The following is a 22,041-nucleotide window of genomic DNA, read 5'->3' as shown; positions in this document are numbered from 1 at the left end:
ATGCCGTGTCTGTATTTTTTTTGGAACAGTGGTAACAGGGGAACCTTGACACTGTCACAAGAACTGTCTGTGCTCCCACCACATTTGACCAGGTTCCCGCAGAGCCATGCACCTGCTGGTCTTTGAAGGGCCAGGGGGGGATCTTGAAACGGTGAAAGAGTAAAACAGCACAGGAATGATCATATATGGTGCACATAAGGAATGGAAGTCATACAGAGTTCAGAGGGGGCCTTGACACAGACACGAGATCTGCACCTGTAAGGACAAGCTATGTCACAACATCTAAAAATATACAAATTAAAATCTATTTATTCTAATGGATCAATGAAGAGATCAAGAGCGGGGTGGGGGTTCATATGATTATAAAGGTAAGGGAGCTGCGATTTCAGTGACTGAGGTTAAGGCAGCAAGAGGCCCTTGATCTGATCTTCCAAGATGAGGAAGCAGATAGTGATTTAGAGGAGGATGTGTCAGAGCATGAAGACCACATGTAGGAAAACAGCCCCTCTGATGAAGACATTTCGAACAACAATACCATCAGTTTGTCCTCACTTCCACATCAAGTTCCAGGCAGTATGGCAGCGGAAAATGTAATTTGGGTGATGTGGTTTTAACTGTTTGACATGGTTATATCATATACTCCAACAATTCCAGAATGCTCTTGACATTCTCACTTTCAATAACATATATTCAAATCATTATGGCTGTTATATTTTCATGTTTAAGGTAAAAAAGGACATGGTATAGTGTGATAGTAGATGTTTTCATCCAAAAACGAATGGTGTAAAGACACTTATTATGACGGAATTCTTGGCCACTGTCAACAGTATGTAAGAGTTAGACCAGTCTGAATGAGCAAATGAACTAGAATTAGGCAGTCTTGAGATATCACATTACAGAGGCCATAAACATTTTATTAAAGGGCACTGTAACCTTGCCCTTTGACCCCCTGAAATCTAATCCATAATGTAAGTGAACAGGTGTGACAAGGAAAAACTAGTTTATTTTGTTTTCTTATAAATTTTTGTTTTTTTCAGTTGCATTTACACAATAAGGTCACAATAATGCAACACCATTCTTTTCAGACCAGCTGAGAACAAAATGCATTATTTTATTTGTATGCAGTCCATTTTCTCTAGCGTTATTCTTGGAGCCTTTCTTTAATCCTTAAATGATAAGTACATTTTCTCATAGAGCATATTTCCTCTACAATGTCTAAACACTGTCGTGGACAAGCAGGGTCACATTTTAACCAGCTCTTTCTGATGGCATTTTTACACCCAATTTTAGGATTTGATACAAAAAATGTGGTTTGATTAGTCACAATGACTTTGACCTTTGGACATTAAAAACTCTAATCAGGTCATCCATGAGTCCAAGTGACTTATGCCAGATGCAATGAAATTCCCTTTGGGCATTCTTGATATATAGCGCTTGCAAAAACATGAGATCATGTGACCTTGACCATTTGACCACCATAATCGAATCAGTTTCTCTTTGAGTGAATTTGTCCCTGTTCATGTAGTCTGGAACATGAGTTTATGTATAAAATAGATCCATAGGAATCCAAGTGATGAAGGAGGTGGGATAAAGACCTTCATTTCCAAAACTTGTATTGTACAGCAAAAGTACAAAATAAGAAAGCATTAATAGTAAATGGACTGCAAACCCACTCCTAGCAGTTTACATAATATACAATCCACTCAAACACACCTTTAAACGATGCGTCTATCGCTAGCTCCTGTCTGTCTCTCACATTAATGCCATTATGGACAATTTGGGGTTCACTCTACCCCCTGAGCTACAGCCACAGCGGGGCAAGAAGTTTAGTTTTTTTACCTGCAGTGGTTGAAGTGTGTAGCTGAACATTTTGTTTCTAACTCTAAGATTAAAGGTACAAAGAAAAACACAGTTTTCTTCGCTGTTGGAAAAAGTTCATAAGCGTATTCACACAAAGTTTTTGAACTATATAGCTGCTTAGTGATGAGTGGGGTCTTGAGAATTAAGCAGAAACAACCACGGGTTTACTGGTGATCTTCTAAGAGAAGGTGTGAAACAGTTGCATTGAGAAACTAGGGCTGGGCGATATGGGAAAAAATGTTATCACGATATGTTTTTCCATATTGATCGATCTCGATTCTTAACACGATATGTAGTTTTTGATCAGTTTCCTGAAACCGTCCCTCTCCACTGTGCTCAGGGGCATCATATCTGTAGCTAAGTAATAGCGCTCGTTATATTTTTCCCCCGCTTCGATTGTTTTCATATGGGGCAATGGCTGCAAAACACGACTGGATGGACTGTTGTTTTGCTAACATAGCATCGCTAACGTTAGCGATGCTAACGGGAGACGTAGTGGTCTTGCCTGTCTCTTTGTTTGGTGTCGTGCAAACTTGAGCCCGCAGAGTCAAACTCTCTGTGTAATCACTGGGATGGTGCCGTCTCAGGTGATTGAAAAGGTTTGTGGTGTTTCCCGTCCTGGCTGGTACCGACCGCCGGCATATTTTGCAGACCGGCTTCGTCTGCTCCTCGTCCTTTTAGCCGTATCCACACCACGTCCACGCAACTGACGTCGCGTTACGCTTTTTTCCGACAATGTCTTCGGTTCCGGGTGATGTAGTGATGTCGCTCTCACATTCGGCATTATTTTCGCTGTCCCCGACTTCAGTTTCACTAATTTTTTCAACTTCGTTCTCTCTTGTTCTCTCTCTCGCAACTGCAGCAGCTCTCACGATGGGAAGGGGGCGTGTCGTGTCCTGCCTGCAGCCGGCAGGCTCCGACACTGTTGTTGCGCTTACTTTTGCCACCTGAGATCGAATACATGTCACGAGGAGATAATCGAAATCGATCTAAATTTTATCGCGATCCCGAATCGGGATCGAAAAATCGCCCAGCCCTATGACAAACTCTACCAGCTCGCCAATACCATCTTCGAGGACTCAAATGAAGCTTTGAGAATTATATTGTTAGTATTCCTGACAAGGTTCAGTGTTCTTTATTTATTTATGTCCCGTTAATGATGTATGATGTACTGACTTTGTTTGTGGATTGTTAAACGCATTTTTACTCGTGTTTTGAATATTGAACATTGACAACAATCAGTGAACATCGACTGTCCTGGGTCGAAAACCCATCAGGATGACAAATTTCCATTCAGTTACATGTTGCTTACTCTGAAGTATGAAAACTATGAGAGCAACTTTTTATTCTTTACATATTACTTGTAAAAGTAGGAAAACTAGTAGAGATGAGCCGGATACTCGGCTGAAACGAGTATCCGGTACGGATAAAGCACTTTTGCCGAGTACGATTATTATACGAGTAATCGGAGTCATTTTCTGTGCTTGGACTGAATGAAAATCCTCACACAGCGTCACAGCGCTCCTCCCGTCACACACGGCTCTGCTCACTCACTCACAGAACAGCTCTCTGTCTCTCAGTCACTCAGGTTCACTGCGCATCGGGACTGTTCCATAGGCTCAGTCAAGGAAGCAGAAATGAATCGTTCATTTCCCGACTGGGTCTTCGGGTACGAGTCTTTGGATCATTTTTCACGAGACCTGCATTGGCTCAGTAGAGGAGAGCTGGAGATGCGAGGGACGTTCACTGTCTCCCGGAGAAGTGAACGCTCTGTGTTTTTAGTATGGAAAGGCGTGAATTGTATTTGTTCACGGGTCATGGTGACTGGTTTTGTTGTTTTCACTTTACATTTACACTTACTTTACAGTAAAGTAAACCTCTATTAAATACAGTACAACATGACAGTTTGTATGGTTTGAAATTGTCCTTTATTATCACACTGGCATTTAATTATCACGGCAAACAATTACACTGCACTAAACTTTAGGTGTTAGTGTAGGGTGAAAATGGCAGGGCCGGTCTGTATGACTTGTGGGCGAATGTGGTTCGCGTCTTTCTGTGCTGGGGAACAGTGTTCGTCTCTCCGGGAGACAGTGAACGTCCCTCGCATCTCACACACACACACACACACACACACACACACACACACACACACACCTGGTGTGGAAATTAATTTAAAAAAAATAAAAATAAAAAAATCATAAAAAAATTTCAAAGTTAAAAAAGAAAGTTATGTTGAACCACTTCCGGGTTAAATCACACCCACTTCCGGGTTAGGCCCCGCCCATTCCGAGTACGGATACGGATAATTCATATGGTTAACAGATACAGATAATGCTGTACTCGCTCATCCCTAAAAACTAGATTAACGAAAATTATATTAAAGAGATTCTGTAGATAAACAAGTGATTTTTTTTATTAGGATAATTTTTTTTGGCAAAGGCCTTCCAAGTTTGTGAATTCCATGATGGTAGCGGATGACAGGGGCTATGAAGTAAAGCCTGCTTTAACTCCACACAATGAGTTAAGAAGCTTTTATCTCTCTCTGTATCTTCTTTCTGTATTCATGTAAATCTACTGAATTGAAAGTGGAGACTTGCCACTTGATGTATTATAAAATTGAAGAGTAAAAAAGGTGTAACTGTCGGAATACTTGCTGGGTCGTATCATAATACAGAGGTTAATTATTGTGGCTTAGTTTTTATCAGTGCTCAAAGTGTTGGTAAGATCTCAACCTTACTCCGTTGTGCCTTAAGATAATGTAAGTTGTGATTTGATCCTAAATGAATACAGTTTTAATGATTTGAGTTAAAATTTTACGAAAGGGGACGATTTTTATTTTTAATGATCAAACATTCAAATTACCATGTAAATCATCCCATTGTTATATTTGTATACCTATTATCAGAGTAATTGCTGATTAAGTTTCTGTTAATGGACTAAATGATTACTTGACTTATCAGTGCAGAAATTGTCTATGCTCCAATTAAAAAAGGCACAATTTTCAGACGGCCACTGTTGTTTTAGTTTATGTTGTAATAATGCTGTTAAATCAAACATTTATTAGAAATTTCTTAAACCGGAACAAGCTCACTATCCCCTCGCGTAGGTGTGATGTATCTTGTCTCCATTTGAAATGATGCAGTAATGAGACAGCTGCCAGTTGCTCATCTCCTCATACTCATCAAATGTCGAGGCCAAAGCTCATCTGGTAATGAGTAGATTCAGCCTCTGAAGGAAAACTTTTTCCAGAGCAATGTAATGGTTACATTCAATAACTCTTATATTTTAGATATTCAGACACCTACAGAGGATTTTTATCGAAAATGTGTCGACACGTTTAATGTTCATCTCAGACTAAACACAATGTTTAACCCATGTCCTGCATTTTGAGACAATGCAATACGATTTAATTGGGCCTAGTTCTTGAAACTGCAGGACAGATGCTATTTAAAATCTGGTTCATCCAGTGGCAGAGAGGAAAGCAGAGATGACTGTCGTCATGGGGCTGCATTTGATTTCAGTCAAAATGCACGCTCGTGGGTCAAGTATTGGTTCATCAAGCACTGTCTTGGCTGCCTACGCTTTGCCCGACAGCAGAATATCATTAAAACTAACATGAACGAAAGGAAGTACAGATAAAACAGTGCGAGTGAAATGGATAGAAAAGCAAGTTTCTTGATCCAATTGTTATACTTTTCTTTTTGGAGATACTACTGTGGGCGCAACCTCAATTTAATGTTGTATACCTTTTTAAGCAGTAGTGTATCTGGAAGAATGGAGGCCATTAGGCCTGCTTTAATGAAAAGGTTAGGTCTGGACTGCACCTTCAACAGCTTTTAGGGATTGTTGGGACCTGGTATTTTTGAACTACAGTTCGGGGACACAAGTTTCCACCACTATTGGTAACTCTGGGCCACATAACCCATGAGGTCACCAGGACAATATAAGCCCAGTTCTCCCTTCCTCCTGCCTCTTTCTACGCAACCCGACAGGACCCAAAAAACCTGCAAGACGACTTCACTGGACTTCGAATAGCACATCAAACTTTTCAACTTTTCATGGACGGGTAACACAACTGGGCTAATTAATTATACTAGGCTAAACAAAGACTGTTTATTCGATTCTGTGTGATGTTTATAAGTTTTATTTGTGTTGCTGTGATATTTTGGTTATAAGTTATTTGAAATTGAATGTTAGTAATGTTGTGCTCCTAACAGTCTTTCTTTGCATGCAGTAGCAACTTTCTCTAATTTGGCACCAACACACAAGCATATCTCTCTGACCCCGACCACACGTCGTAAACCTTCCATGGGGGGGGGGGGAGTGGCCTGCCGCCATTATGAAAGCACACTCACTCACACAGACACACACGCATACTCACATACACATCTTTATTATTTTATTTTACTTGATAATCTTCATAATAAATGTTTTTCTTTCACTGATGTTGTTTTAATGAATGTTCTCTAAGTGTGAATTTTGCCAACATCTACATTGTCAAGAACTCTATACCCTTGACTTAGCTAACTATTTATATGTTAATTTTGGTTATAGTTATTAATTTAATTGTTAGTCATAGTTCCGAATTTGTAGTTAGTACTTTCAAGAAACTTAATCAATAAATTGGCTATCTTTTCCCTTCCTTTGAAGGGTGGTGCCCCGAGGTAACTTGAATCAATTAAAGTTATTATTTATTAGATTGAATACCCAAAGGCACACCATTTAATGGTGTCATGGTTAATGTCGTATTGCACAACAGGATAGAAAAGGGCATATACAAGCATAAGATGCAACCATAAAACCTCAGTCTCCTTTTATGCTTACACTATTAGCATGGGATTTGGAAAAATTGCAAATAAGTCAATTGTATTTGATAATTATCTTAGCTGTTACCTGTACAGCCTTTTGTGTGACATTCTTTGAGTTAGATATATCACCAGTTCAGACAACTTCTCAGCATTTGTACAAATATACTCTCTATCTCACATCTGGTGTCTTCAGATCAGGTTGGCCAAATAACAACATGAATATATGCATGGTAAATCACTTTTCAGATTACCCTTTCGCGACCAAAAGAGAATCAAAGAAGAGCCACTTTCAGACAACAATCAATCGATACTTTAAAATGGTTGTGGTGCCTACACTGTCAGTACCAATACATTTTCCTAAAAAACAGACAAAAAATGACAGTTAACAATAACAGAATGTTTTTTATTGCAAAGGCAAATTGGAACATTAAATTTGACATATTAAATGTAACCAGTTTTAAGTTTATGGAATATACATAGATTAACAAATGTAAACTGTTATGGAAGTTTTCTGGAAGCTGGTGAAAGGATAACAGCTGATGTCTTGTGCAGAAGAGATTAATGTAGACTTCATGAATCTAGGAGACAAGAAGGTGGAAGAATAAACAAACGCTAATAATCACCAATGCCATTAAAAAGGTTAGGCATGAAGCGTGATGATTGGTTAGGGTTAAACAATGGATCCTCCTTACAATACTGGTACTTGTTATATATAAAATAAAAATGTGCAAAATGTTTTCTAAAGCCTCTCACCCTGGCTCATTTTCTGCTCTGTTTGTTTTTTATTTAAATCTGTATTTAAACCTGATTGGAAGCTAGATGCTGGCTACATGTAAAACTCTGTTATCCGAGATCTGACAGTGAATCAATATCAATCTTTTTTACAATCTTTATAAAATTCTAATGGTGTAAAAATCACAAGACAACCATCTTTCCAAAGATCAGGATCAGATCGAGCATGCACACGCACTCAGAACACTTAAGGACATACAGTGTTACTTCTCCTGGACAAAAACACAGGGGTAGAAACAGCTCGGTGAGAGAGGCTCTTCAGAGCGTTTTAGGATCAAAATCTCTCGGGCACAACAGGAGACAGAGCATTTTAGCTTGACATGTTATGACGTGACTGCACACAAACACACCCAAGTGCACTCTGAAGAAACTTCAACGTTTAAACACATGCATGGTTGAGTACATGAACACATGTACAAGTATCATTACTTAATGGCCATTTTATGTGTTTTTCCGACAACATGTCTGTACTAGCCTCCATTTGCTTCTTTAAGTCAATACAAGTCAGAAAATATGCAGTCCTGGGATTTTACTAAATTGCTATACTATGTAGTATTCTAAGATAAAACACTGCCTCCACTACAGCTCCTCAATCATGACTGACTCAAAATAACCAGGATAAATCACAGTTTTGTTAGCCATGGTGCTTTTCCTTGAAAAAATAGGTTTATTTTGTCTCAGGTTTCATTAGATTTGATCTTTGTTCTTGAACTTAAGTTTTATAATATCAAAATCTATGGTACATTAACTTTCCTTTTTTATTTAGTTATCTACAGCTATGTTTATAAAGTATGATTATTATAAATAATCCTGAAGTTAGAAAATATACACTGTATATACCTAAAAAAGATTTCATTTGCACAAAAACACTGTGAACACAACCCTTAACAACTATTTTCATAGCAACCCCAAAGCAATTTACACCTGTTAGCTTGTTAAAACTGACTCATCATTTTTGGGGGGTTCTTCTCCCTGTGACTAAAAGCAGAAGCTGTACAGATAAAGGATGACTGTTCTCCAATATAACATATAGGGCTTCAATTGGGCTTGAGCCCATCTGAAGTGAGCTGCGCCTCCTTCAATATCATATAATGATATTATAAAATGGTGCTTCAGTAATGGTGTGAGGGTTTCCCGGAATGGAGTCACATTCTCAGCCTGATTTATAGTTTCATTTCCTACAGGTGTTAAACGCAGATTATCTGTTGTGAACACTGTTAAGGCTGTGGCTGAAGGGTAGAGTGGTCGTCCTCCAACCTGAAGGTCGGCAGTTCGATCCCCAGTCTGACCCATCCGCATGCCGAAGTGTCCTTGGGCAAGATGCTGAACCCTGATAGAATAACAAAGTGCTGCGAATAGATGCACTGTATGAATGTGTGTGTGAATGGGTGAATGTAAAACTGTACTGTAAAGCGCAAGACTAGAAAAGCGCTATATAAATACAAAACCATTTACCATTTTCTTTTAATCTTAATAAGTGTAGTGGATACAACATTTGTGAAGAAGGTGAAGAGATGAGGGTCAGCAGAACATGTTGGCTGTACAGAGACAGAATAGACAGGAGAGACTGATCCAAGCCTTATATGGAAGGTATTTAATTCATATGTAGAAAAAAAACCCTCTCTCTCACACATACATACAGAGTTTCTCAGTCAGTCCTATTTGGAAAATGAAATGACAGTATAGTTAATATGTGAGCTGAATGTCAGAGGCAAATAAAGTTGTTCAGTTGCAAAAAAACAAACAATTTAACTCGTGATTACACGTTTATATATCGATGCCACAGTGCAGTGCTCTGGCAACATGGAGGCTCCATTAATCCTCTGCCCACGTGGAAGATGAAAGTATCCTCATGCTGGAGCTAGCAGGCAGACTGTAAACACTGCAGGCGCTGCTAGATCAAAGTTCTGAGGATGGATATATGTCATCTAATAGGTGTAAAATAGCAGACTACAAAGCATGCAGCGAGTGTTTGCAGCCATCACATAATTTGTGGGTTCGGTCAAGATTGTGTATGGATAATTCCAGTTTATTAAAGTATATATTGGTATATTTTTATTATTTATATTAACTGTCAGGGTTCATACACATTTTGACAAATGGATTTTCACGACTTTTCAATAACTTTACACCAAATTTCCATGACCAAACATTTTGTGAAATCTCTGCATACACATGAAAAAGTGACAAAATTGAGTACTTAAGCCAACAATGAAAATTCCAAAGCATACAGTGTACCTTAAATAACACAAATGAATGAGACAATAGTTTGATTGAGGTCTTTGTCTGTTGTTACCAATGTTATGTACTTTTCCATTTGTATCCAAGCATGGTTAAATCTACACTTCCCGTCTGCTTCCCCACCGAACTTTTCAATTAGTATGAGAGCGTATGCCTGCTTATATTGAGCGTTTTTATTTTAAAAGCATATGAATTATTTAAAACTCAGCGTAAATGAACGAGATGAAAATATGAATATAACAAATTTAGGTCGTCAGTTCCTGACACTGATGACCCCATAACAGACTCAGACTAGGTGGGTTCAGAAGTTTCACTTGTGTCCCCAACTGGAAGGAAATTGACCGGCATCAGTAAGTTCCTATGGATAATCTTCTCTTGACCACTGATTGTGTCACGGATACTGTACGTGTGTGTTCCTTCATTCATATCAACCACAGTATAAATGGTTGAGACCCATCTATCAGATAGCTTCTTTTTACCCCTGTCTTTCTTGTTGGCCATGAGCACTCTGTCACCGATGTTAATGTTGGAACCTTTCACTTTCCTGTTGTACAACTGTGCATGTCTGTACTGCTCCATTCCAGCATGGTCTTGGGCGATCCCCATCGCTGCCTTCAGATCATTAGCGAGACATGTAACGTAGTTTTCATAGCTTGTCACAGCAGAATTTTGGAGGACTGTATGAAAGAGAACGTCAACAGGCAGATAGGGGACATGTCCAAACAGGAGGTAAAAGAGTGCATAACCCGTTCTTTTGTGGGCAGTTCAGTTGTACATGAATGTCAGAGTCTGTTAGCGCTAGGGATGGGTATCGTTTGGTTTTTATCCGATACCGGTTCCTAACCGATACTTTTAAAACGATACCGGTGCCTGAACCGATACTTTTTTCAAAAAAGTGCACAAAACGATGCTTGACTAAGAAAGGCTTTTTTTATTTACAAATATATTAACTGTTTAAAGTAGATTATAAATATAAATAAATTAGAGCTGTCAAACGATTAGAATATTTAATCACGATTAATCGCATTTTGTCATAGTTAACTCGCGATTAATCGCAATAATCGCAAATTTGTATCTATTCTGAATGTTCCTTCCTTTATTATTTTTCCATAATTTTACTTTCGTTTTAATGCTCTTATCAACATGGAAAAGTGGATTGGCTTGCTTTATGCAAATGTTTTATATTACTGAAAAACAACATTGCCAAACAGGGTGGTACAAAATAAAATTATAAAGTGCACATTTCAGGTAAACAAGGACTCAGCCTATAGTGCAGTTAAACCATGGCTTAATATTTTCTTTTTTTCAAGTTTGCTGTGAACATAGCAGTCAGTCCTCTTATTTCAGAAACAAATAAAAGGTAAGCCTACTACTTCTTTGCTTTAAGCTAGCTACTCAACAGACAAGCAACAAATAACAAACAAACAAAATACACAGGCAGGTGTCGGCCTACTTTGAAATAAATGAAACACAGAACTTTGTAGGGCTATTTGAGTCCTCCCCTTATTTGTGGAAAATGTATGAAATAAGAAGTACCCTATTTTTAAATAAATAAAAATATATAGCTGCAGCCTAATAGTGTAACGGACTGGGTTTATGTTTATGTTTGGTTTTGACGTATGCTCAGTAAAACACTGTTGAAGGAGCGCTCTGATGTCTGACGGTCAGTGAAGAGGTCTGGGTGGGACATGTGACTGTTTGGACCAATAGGATGGGGGGATCGGGGATCAATGAGGAAGTGAAGTGTTGATGTCTGCGAGTGACGGAGTAACAGCGAGAGATGCACATGTTCGTGTAGAGGAAAATACCAGTTACTAAACCACGAAGAAGTTCCGTGTCCTGTGGGACGCTACAATAGCTTTAAAATATATATTTTAGATGGCGAAATATTAAAACAAAAAGCGAGAGCAGGTCAGACTGGAGGCGAACACAGATACTGAAGCTGCAGCTGCAGCTCTGCTTTAACTCGAGTTAAAAAAATTGACGGCGTTAAAATGGGTTTGCGTTAACGCCGTTAATAACGCGTTAAACTGACAGCCCTAAAATAAATACAAAACCCTGTTAACTTAAAACTATGAATAACATACGAACTGTTAACAAAAGTTTACACTATACTTAAATTTAAAAAAAAAAATACAAAACACACACACTCTGACTCGTGACTCTGTCTTCGGTGCCTGAGCCAAATGAAGACTGAGGGTCGCTTTTCCATCACTCGGAGACCCCCGTGTCTCCGGGGCTGGGGCTTTCGCAGGCAGGCTTCCGCATCAGGGGACAATGCACGGATCATGTCACCCAGAGTGTCTGATCCCTACATTTTTGTGACCGTAACCACTAAGACGTCAATGGACTTTTTTTTGGAATCCTCAGCTGACCAAAAGTCAATGCAGACTAACTCTAGCAGCCTTGTAGATGTGATGCTCTCCACGAGGCTCTCCCCTCAGGCTCAACTGTCTTGCTGACAATGCAAAGCTGACAATGACAAACATAATCTCTCACGTCTCTATCAAGATTCGTCCAGAAAAACCTCTGTCTAGTCAGATTTAGACTTTAACTGAGCCTGGTGTCCTGCTCTGTCATGAACACCTTGCAGGACCACAGACCTAAGTGAATCAGGGACAATGTACTGAAAACGCTTTGCCTTAGTTTTGTGGTCCCTAGAAACCCTGTACAACACACTGTTACTGCAATCAGCTTATCCCAATGCTTTAGGTACCTTGTAACATAGACAGACTCTTTAAACCCACTCTCCTGGAAGGCCTCCGATGCCTCTCAACATAAAACAAAACACAGGAGAGGGCCTCATCCTCCAATTGTTTATCGCAAAGTTCTTTCTCGGTGTAAGCAGGTAAGGCATCCAGCCCAGGCGGAATCAACTGAGGTAGGTGCTGCAACACTTCAGCTGCACGGACCCTTGAACCTGTGTCCCACTCAATGTGTGACTGCAGCACTGCAGACACGTCCTCCATCACAATAGAGGGAACTTGTCGTTGCTATCCAAATGGGATGTATGGTGACCACTGGAAGATTTGAAGGCTCTTTGAACAGAAGCACTACACCAGGGGTGTCAAACATACGGCCCGTGAGAGAGAGGGACGGCGGAGCAGCGACATGTGAAGACGTGTCTTGGTGAGCTCTGCTTAGATTGAACATTTACTTAATATTCCTCCTCTCCTTCTCGTCCTTTCCGGTGCGAAAGTGTCTCTAAAGTGCCAGGTCCCTCGAATTAGTCGTTTTTTATTTATTTCTAAGCTGCTCAGAATGCCTAAATGTCAAAAGCCGAAGTCAGGGCCGGACGCCACGGACTCGCCTGATGTTGATCCGACCGGGGAAGCAAGTTCAGGGCCGGGTATCGGGGCAATCATGGCGGCCATTAAGCAGTCGGAGCGGAGTGTGCTCACAAAGATCGAATCGTCTGTGACAGCGGCTGCAGATAAACTGCACAAGGAAATAGACAGCTTGGCAAGTGACTTAAAGAAAGAAATCCTGAAGGTGCGCGCAGAGTTTACGAGGGTGACGGAAGAAATTCGGAAAGAAAACGCCACATTCTCAACTCGCATTGGTGATCTCGAGGAGGAAGCTAATGTTCAGGCTAACCGAGTTATAGCACTTGAAGCTAAAGTTAATACGCTGTCTACACAAGTCGTCCGGCTGACAGATAAGACCGATGATTTGGAGTCCCGGCAGCGGCGAGATAACTGCAGGCGCTTTGGAGTGGAAGAGGGACTCGGAAACATCCGACCGGAGAGTGCCGTTGCCGAATTGCTGAAGGAAGCGCTGGCCCTCGACTACACGCCGACGCTCGACCGTGCGCACCGGGGCCTGCAGCCGCGACCAAAGGATGGGGATGCCCCGAGGCAAATAATCATCAAGTTCCACTACTTTCAGGAGAAAGTGGATATTCTTCGAAAGGCCATGGGTGCAGGTCCCATCACCCACAAAGGCAAGCGTTTCTACATCTACCCAGATTACTCAGCCGCCGTCAGAAAAAAGAGGGCCGCTTTCACCGAGGTGAGGGGATTGCTTCGCCGGTGTGCGGGCGTGAAGTACGGTCTCCTTTTTCCAGCCACACTGAAGATCACGGGCCCAGCTGGCGAGCGGGGATCTTTCGACGACCCGGTCAAGGCAAAGCACTACATCGAGACCAATCTGCACCCACGGGAGATGGAGGGAGAGTGAGAGTTAATTCACGGGGCCATAACAGGTATCATATGCTGCGTGTTAATATTGCACTAGTCTGCACATGCTGAGTTTTTTTTTTTTTTGTTGACTGATGGTCGTCACCACACTGCAGTTGGATGCATTTTATGTTTGGACTATGGACAAGTTTAAGTGACATCTTTCAGTCATCTGAGGAATATAAATGAAAATGTAAAAAATTTGTTTAATTCACCCACCACAAGTAGTACTAATTCTAGTTGATTTTACTCTCTTTTTTTTCTGGTGGGGTAATCTTCCAACTGTAAATGTTAAGAACCTTATCAGCCTGTGAACAAATGGTGCCAGCACACACGCAGCAAGAATAGTATCGAGAAGAAAGCCCTTTTACATTTTGTTCTGCCTTTGCAGAGTTCATGCAAGAGTTTAAGTTAGTGTAGACGTGTTATATGCTTAGAAGAGAGAGGAGAGTTTTCAGGGCAGTCTCAGGTTTAAGGAAGACCAGCCCGGGAGTCCAAGATGGTAAGGGGTTTATATATGTCTATTTGTTTGTTTTTGTCCGTTTTCTTTTGGTTTCATTTGTGGTTTATGGTTTGACTCAAACATGCACTAAAGTACTCAGATATAGCCAACATGCAGGACCAGTTCACTACAGACTGTTGCTCTATGATTCTGAATAATGCAAATAATCAACAAGGAGCAATTTCGTTCATTAGCTGGAACGTCAAAGGCCTGAATAACATGGTTAAACGGAGCAAAATATTTAGTCATCTGAAATCACTAAAACCTGATGTAATATTGCTACAGGAGACACATTTAAATATTAATTCCCAAAAAAGACTAAGTTGTAAATGGATTGGACAAATATATCATTCACGTTTTAATTACAAAGCCAGGGGAACAGCAATCCTGATTAGAAAGGGGATCCCATTTGAACACTCTGAAGTAATATCAGATGCTAATGGCAGATATATTATTGTAGTGGGCAAGCTATTTAATACACCAGTAATATTGGCTAACATTTATGGACCAAACTGGGACAATGCACAATTCTTTCTTAATTTTTTTTCAACTCTTCCGGACCTTAATTCCTACAAGTTAATTTTAGGTGGAGACTTCAACTGCGTCCTTCATACCCAGCTAGACAGGTCAAGTGTAAGGGCAAATAATACTCTCTCATCAGCCGCAGTGGTTATTAATTCCCTCCTCTACTCTTATGGCTTATCAGACCCCTGGCGGACAAAAAATCCAACTACGAAGCAATTCTCCTTCTTTTCCTCCGTTCATCATAGTTATTCCAGGATTGATTATTTCATTGTCGATAACCAGCTACTCCCCTTAATTTCCAGCAGTAAATATCACAGTATAGTGCTATCAGACCACAGCCCAGTACAGATGGATCTAGTTTTTCCAGCCAATGTAGCGCCTCAACGAACTTGGCGGCTTGACCCCCAGCTACTTTTATGTACACATTTTAGAACATTTCTCAACAATCAGATTGACTTCTTTTTGGAAATGAATGATACTCAGGATGTTTCAAGGGGAATTTTATGGGAGTCTATGAAAGCCTATATTAGGGGCCAAGTTATCTCTTATGTGGCACATAGGAATAAGGAGCGTTCCAAACAACTTAAAGAGCTTGCTGACAAAATTGCAGATATTGATAGGCGTTATGCTCTTTCGCCTACACCAGATCTTTTTAAGGAGAAATTACTGTTGCAAACTGAATTCAACAAGCTTATGACATGGAAAGCCGAGAAAAATATTTTTAAATCCAGACAGGTATATTATGAGCATGGAGATAAAGCGGGGAGACTCCTTGCACTTCAACTTAAACAGCAGTCAACTGCACAAATTATCCCAGGAATTAATACAGGCGCTGACTCGATATCTCGCAGTCCCAGAGTCATTAATGACCAGTTTAAGCAATATTATTCTACTCTATATCAGTCAGAGGTAGATGGTAGCTCATCTGAGATTTACTCGTTTCTTGATTCTCTTGATACCCCAAGGCTTTCTCCAGATGCTCAGTCATCTCTAGAGCAGCCATTGTCGCTTGAGGAAATAACGAGTGCCATCAGATTGTCTCGAACAGGAAGGGCGCCAGGTCCGGACGGATTCCCCACAGAGTTTTACAAGGAATTTTCTTCAAAACTCGCACCTATTCTGAAATCAGTCTATGATGAATCTTTGGCTAATGGAAGATTGCCGCAAACGCTTACCCAGGCCACAATTTCAGTTTTACTAAAAAAAGATAAGGATCCTGTACAGTGTAGCTCATATAGGCCAATAAGTCTTTTGTGCTGTGATTATAAAATTTTAACTAAAACGATTAGACCCTGTTATTCCTACCATTATTAATGAGGACCAAACAGGCTTCATTCCTGGGCGGCAATCATTTTTTAATGTGAGAAGATTATTTAATGTGTTATTTTCCCCCCATTCAACAGTACAACCTGAAGTTATTCTAAGCCTTGACGCTGAAAAGGCGTTTGACAGAATTGAATGGACCTATCTTTTCGCAGCTTTAGAAAAATTTGGAATGGGGCCAACTTTTTGTAAGTGGATCAAAGTCCTATATTCAACACCCATGGCGGCAGTCAGGACAATGGCCTGATTTCGGAATATTTTCCGCTCCACAGAGGTACAAGACAGGGTTGCTGTCTGTCGCCTTTTCTATTTGATATTGCGATAGAACCACTGGCGATTGCTATTAGATCAGATGACAGGATAAAAGGTATATCCAGGGGTGAAACAAACCATAAAACTTTGCTTTATGCTGATGATCTGCTTTTGCAAATATCAGACCCAACTGAGAGCATGCCCTACCTTCTCCACTGGTTGCAAAAATTCAGTAGCATATCGGGGTATAAAGTTAATTTGTCAAAATCTTTATTATTTCCACTGAATAATCTGGCAAAACAGACCACTTATGAAAATTTGCCTTTTAAAATTGAAAATGACAAATTTACTTATCTGGGAATAGAAATAGCAGGTTCAATTAAAGCTATTTTTCAGTATAACTTTAGGTCGATTTTGGACCGTACCAAAACTGATTTGGATAGGTGGTCAAATCTCCCACTCTCATTGGCAGGGCGGATAAATGTAGTGAAGATGACTGTAATGCCCAGGTTTCTTTATTTATTCCAAATGATTCCCATTTTTCTCTCAAAATCCTATTTTGCTAGGCTGGATCGCTTTATTTCTGTGTTCATATGGAATAAAAAACCTGCACGTATAAAGAAGGCAAGCCTGGAGATAGTGAAATCTGATGGTGGTTTGGGTTTACCTAATTTTTTATTTTACTATTGGGCAGCTAATATTGTCAAGCTGACACATTGGATTACCATGTTCGCAGATAAGGAGGGTCCGGTCTGGACTGATATGGAACTGGGAGCTACACTCCCAGTTTCTCCGATTTCGGTCCTAACTGCCCCTCTCACAGTAAATATCAAAGCACCTGGACTGAACTCAAATTTGTTTAAGATCTGGCGTCAGTTCAGAAAACATTTTAATTTGACAAATATATGTAGCTTCTCTCCAATAATGTTTAATTATCTTTTTGCACCATCTCAAATAGATCAGGCATTTGCAGTTTGGCACAGAAGGGGCTTGGTCTACTTTCAGGATCTCTTTACCGATGATGGCTTTGCATCATTTAAATTTTTATGTGAAGATCATAATCTACCAAAGTCTCATTACTTCAGATATCTTCAGGCTCGAAGTTTTGCCTCTAAATTTTTCCCCGGGGTACCCATCCCCACCCTCTAAAGATTTACTGTATTCAGTGCTCAATGTTAATCCACTCAATAAAGGAGCAATATCAAAAATATATGCTTTAATTCTGGATGGCTGCCCTCATTCGTGGGACAAAATTAAGGCAGCATGGGAGGGAGAGGTTGGAGAAGTAATACCAGAAGACACCTGGAAAAATACCATACAGCGTATACCCACATCATCTTTCTGTATCAGACATGGCTTGATTCAATTTAAGGTTGTCCACAGGTTGCATTATTCTAACGATAGACTGTCTAAATTATACCCTAATGTTACACCAAACTGTCCTAGATGTCAATATTCTCCTGTTTCTTTAGGACACATGTTTTGGTCATGTCCATCTTTGTATGGCTTCTGGTCCTCAGTCTTCCAATCACTCTCAGCAATATCTGGCAAAACACTGCAGCCTGACCCTTTGATAGCTATCTTTGGTGTAGTAAGGGAGGAGCTAAAGCTGTCCCGTCTCCATAAAAATGCAATTGCCTTTGCATCATTGCATGCCCGACGTCTGATTCTGCTGAATTGGAAGGGGAAGAATCCTCCTGCCTATATTCATTGGATTAGAGAGGTGATGTTGGGATTGGCTCTGGAAAAAATTAGATATACAGTACACGGGTCGGAGGTTTTGTAAGCAACTTTTGTAAGAAATGCATAATTAATGATGTAAATGTTTTCAACATGGAAAAATTATAAATAAAGTTGTAAAAAAAAAAAAAAAAAAACATACGGCCCGTGGGCCGGATACGGCTCGCCAGGGGGTCCAGCTTGGCCCGCCGGATGCAAGGCTTGCTCGAATTTTTTTTTTTTTTTAATTTTAAATAATAAAAAAAAAAAAGTCAAAACCGCCAACCAAGTTGAAAATAACGTATGATGAAGCCTGTCTTGCTCTTGGGTTCACAGTGAATGAAGGGGGGGATGAGGAGAGACTAGTGTATATTTTAGGTCTGAAAACTCTGGCAGCTGACAGTAGGAGACCCAACAAATTAAGAAGACACTTAGAAACATTACACCCCAGTCACATGCATGTGTTATTTTTGGTTGAACTTCATCATCGTTGTAACAAAGTGATTCTAATTTAATTTATTGTTTCTCTATTTTTGAAAAAGTACAGATTAATGGAGGAATGTAGTGATAAATAGCACCAAAAGTACTTCAATAAGGTTGAATTTAAGCAAAGTTGAAACAGCTTAACAAAAAAATAAAGCTTGTTTTAATATATATTCCTACCATTATTGTTGTGGAAATCGTTGTTAATGATTATTGCGAGAAATAATTTAAATTGATGTGATCGGACATTCTCTTCACATATATTATTATTATTATTAAAATGTGATCTTTGCAACTTTGTTATTCAGGAAGTTTGTATCAAACAAGTAGCCCTTCGTACTACTCAGTACCTTCGAAGTAGTTCTCAGTTTCAAAAAGGTTGGTGACCCCTGCCATAGACCATCGGTTCCCACTAGACACATTTGAGACCTCTTTAAGAAGACCTTTGTAAGGCTCAGCGAGCAGTCTGTGACCAACACTCTCTCTGACAAATGGCATATGGCTCAGAGCATCAGCTACAGTGTTCTGCCAACCCGGGACATACTTAATGTCAAATTCATAACTTGCCAGCTTTGCTACCCAGCGTTGCTCACAACAGTCTAGTTCCGGCTTAGTCAGGATGTGAGTCAGCGGGTTGTTGTCTGTCCAAACTGAATTTGTAGCCTTTTAGCCAGTGACTGAATTTGTCTCAAACTGACCATTTCAAAGCGAGAAACTCTAACCGGTGGGCTGGATAGTTCTTTTGGGACTGAGACAATGACTTGCTGGCATAAGCAATGGGTCTGGCACGTGTATCACCTCCTGGATTTGGGGAAAACACAGCTCCCACGCCATCCGGGTCACGGCACCAGTGTAACGGATGTAGACACGTGACTCAGGATTTGGTTTTGGGTTCTTTATTCACATGTAGAAACCAACATAGATTTGCTGTGAAAACCTCTTTTTGCTCCGTTCAAAAGTCTACATAATAGAATAAATTTACATCGAAGGCTGCTGAAATCCGGGGCGCGAAAACAAAATGGCGGCCGCATTACATAAAATACATCTCCGGAGACGTTAAATTACAACATTGCCAAAACATATAAACATTCGAAACCACAGGGCAATGTACTTATATATACAACATGCAATTCTATAACAACTATAGCAACTATAAAACAGCACGGAGCTTTTCCACAGGTGACTTACCCTCAATGAAACAAAACTACACTGAGGGAAGGAAGAACCGACAGGAAATAAAGAACTTTCGGGGAGCACAAAAGGTGGTACACGGCAACATCACTTCCATAGGTAGCATTAACAAAATAAAACAATAACATAATAAAATTCACGAATACAAATTATAAATAAAAATAAATACAGTACATTCTTAACTCTGTTACACACGCACACCTGAACGTAATGTTCGCTTTATAAATCACAGTCCACCTGGAAAAGTTCGTACGTGGATCTGCCTCCAAATCTGCCCTCCACACGCCCACTTTCAACCATAAATAGTCAATGCAAAGAACGGCATGAATATTAAATTATGCTGCTGACCAATGGGTTTCCACCGTGAGTCCTGACGGAGTCACAGCATCAAGCGATGTGAAGAGGAAGTGAAACTTTCTGACACTGACATCGCGGTGTTTGTTAGTGAGGTGGAGGTGAGGAGCGACTTTATTGGACAGCAGTGATATCACTAATAAAGAAAATACACTGATACTCTGCCGCTGCTGTGGATAACACAATGTGTAAGATCATGCATCGCTGAACCCTCGCTTCCTCCTCGTCCTTTCATTCACATGCACGCAGAACCCCGCACTGGTGTCACGGCAGTATTTATTTATTTAGAGTATTGGACCGATTCCATCACATCATCCTCACCTCCTCTGGGATATTATTTGGAAAGTTTCTTCATTTCTTGTAAGGGATCTCCTGTGCGCCTGATGGCACAGTCCCGTTCTCTGCAGTGATTTGATGATACACGCACAGTGTTAGAAGATATTATTAAAAACTATTAATGACTCGGCTCTGTAACTCCACTGTTAAATTGCATCTGAACGTAATTTGCTGTAAGTTGTTTTATATGTTTATAAATAAAAACTAAGTTGTTGGTTTTAATGTATTTGATGAATTGGCTCAATAATCTGGCTTCGGTTCAACACCTCACGTCTGCGTTGCCACTTTTCCGTCTCCAAAAAGCTCCTTCACATGGATCAGAGTTTGCGTGGTAATACGCCCATTTTCCTGTCAAGTTTGTTTTTATAAATCCCAACGTTTGCATGAGAATTGGTGTACGCACATTTCCGGCCCCGTTTTGTGCGTACGCAACGGTTACAAATGAGACCCCGCGTTGGTGTGAACCTCTACTGATGTACAAGTAATGCAGAGGTACAGATGATCTCCCAGTTAACATGGTGGTAAGGTATGATCTGTAATACACAGTCTGCCATTCATTTACATTTAATTCAATATATATTTTTTCTGTTAGCTCAGCACCCACCACAAAATAATAATTATCAGAGGCATTTCGTGCTGATTCATGCAGGATGTCATATTTCAGCTAACATTCTGAGACCAATATTGGAACAGGCTCAATGACATTAAGCAAGTTTCCATATACTGAAAACAGAGGCACCTGCTTATTATCTGAATAAATGTAGAGATTGTGCACAAAAACATACTTTTCTCTTTATCTTTCCATCGCTCTATAGAATATTATAAATATAAGGCGCTGAGGGCAGTGGCCCTTCTGTTATACGTCCTTCCTGCTTTCAGTGTTCAGCCTGCAGCAGCCATATGTTAGAGTGGAGGAAACTTACAGATGGTGACTTCATGCTGCTATTGTCAGAGGGTTCAAGAAAGTCATTCTCACGACTGGCAAGTATCCAGCAATTTTATTTCAGACTCAGACATATTGGTCTATTTTAAACATGATCATTCCAAAGCTTAATTTATCTGTTATTAAAAAGCATGAAAACTAAATTCTTTGAGGGCTTAACAAAGAAACTACTGTGACTCACTATGGCCGAGCAACTTTTCCATTCAGGGAAAGGCTCTCCCACCCATGGTCTGACAATTTCCTTTGACAAATGAAGCTCAGCGCAAGTTCAGTGAGGAAGACTTAAGCTGCACACGGTCAGCTGATCTATGGAGCACTTAACCTGCAAAGTGATCAGCTGATCGTGGGCGTTTCTAAATGTCCAATCAAGTCTGGCGCGGGCTTTTCAGCCAATCATTCAGCACCTGTCAAACTTTAAAAATCCCTTCTGTTCTCTTCCGCAGTCAGGCGTCCTTCAGTGACGCGCATAACGCAAGCCATTGCTCATCTAAGTCAATTACATTTCAACGTCGGATCCCGACAATGATTATT

The sequence above is a fragment of the Limanda limanda genome, chromosome 10 (assembly GCF_963576545.1).
Source record: "Limanda limanda chromosome 10, fLimLim1.1, whole genome shotgun sequence".
NCBI lineage: Eukaryota > Metazoa > Chordata > Actinopteri > Pleuronectiformes > Pleuronectidae > Limanda > Limanda limanda.
Note: the sequence above shows the minus strand (reverse complement) of the source record.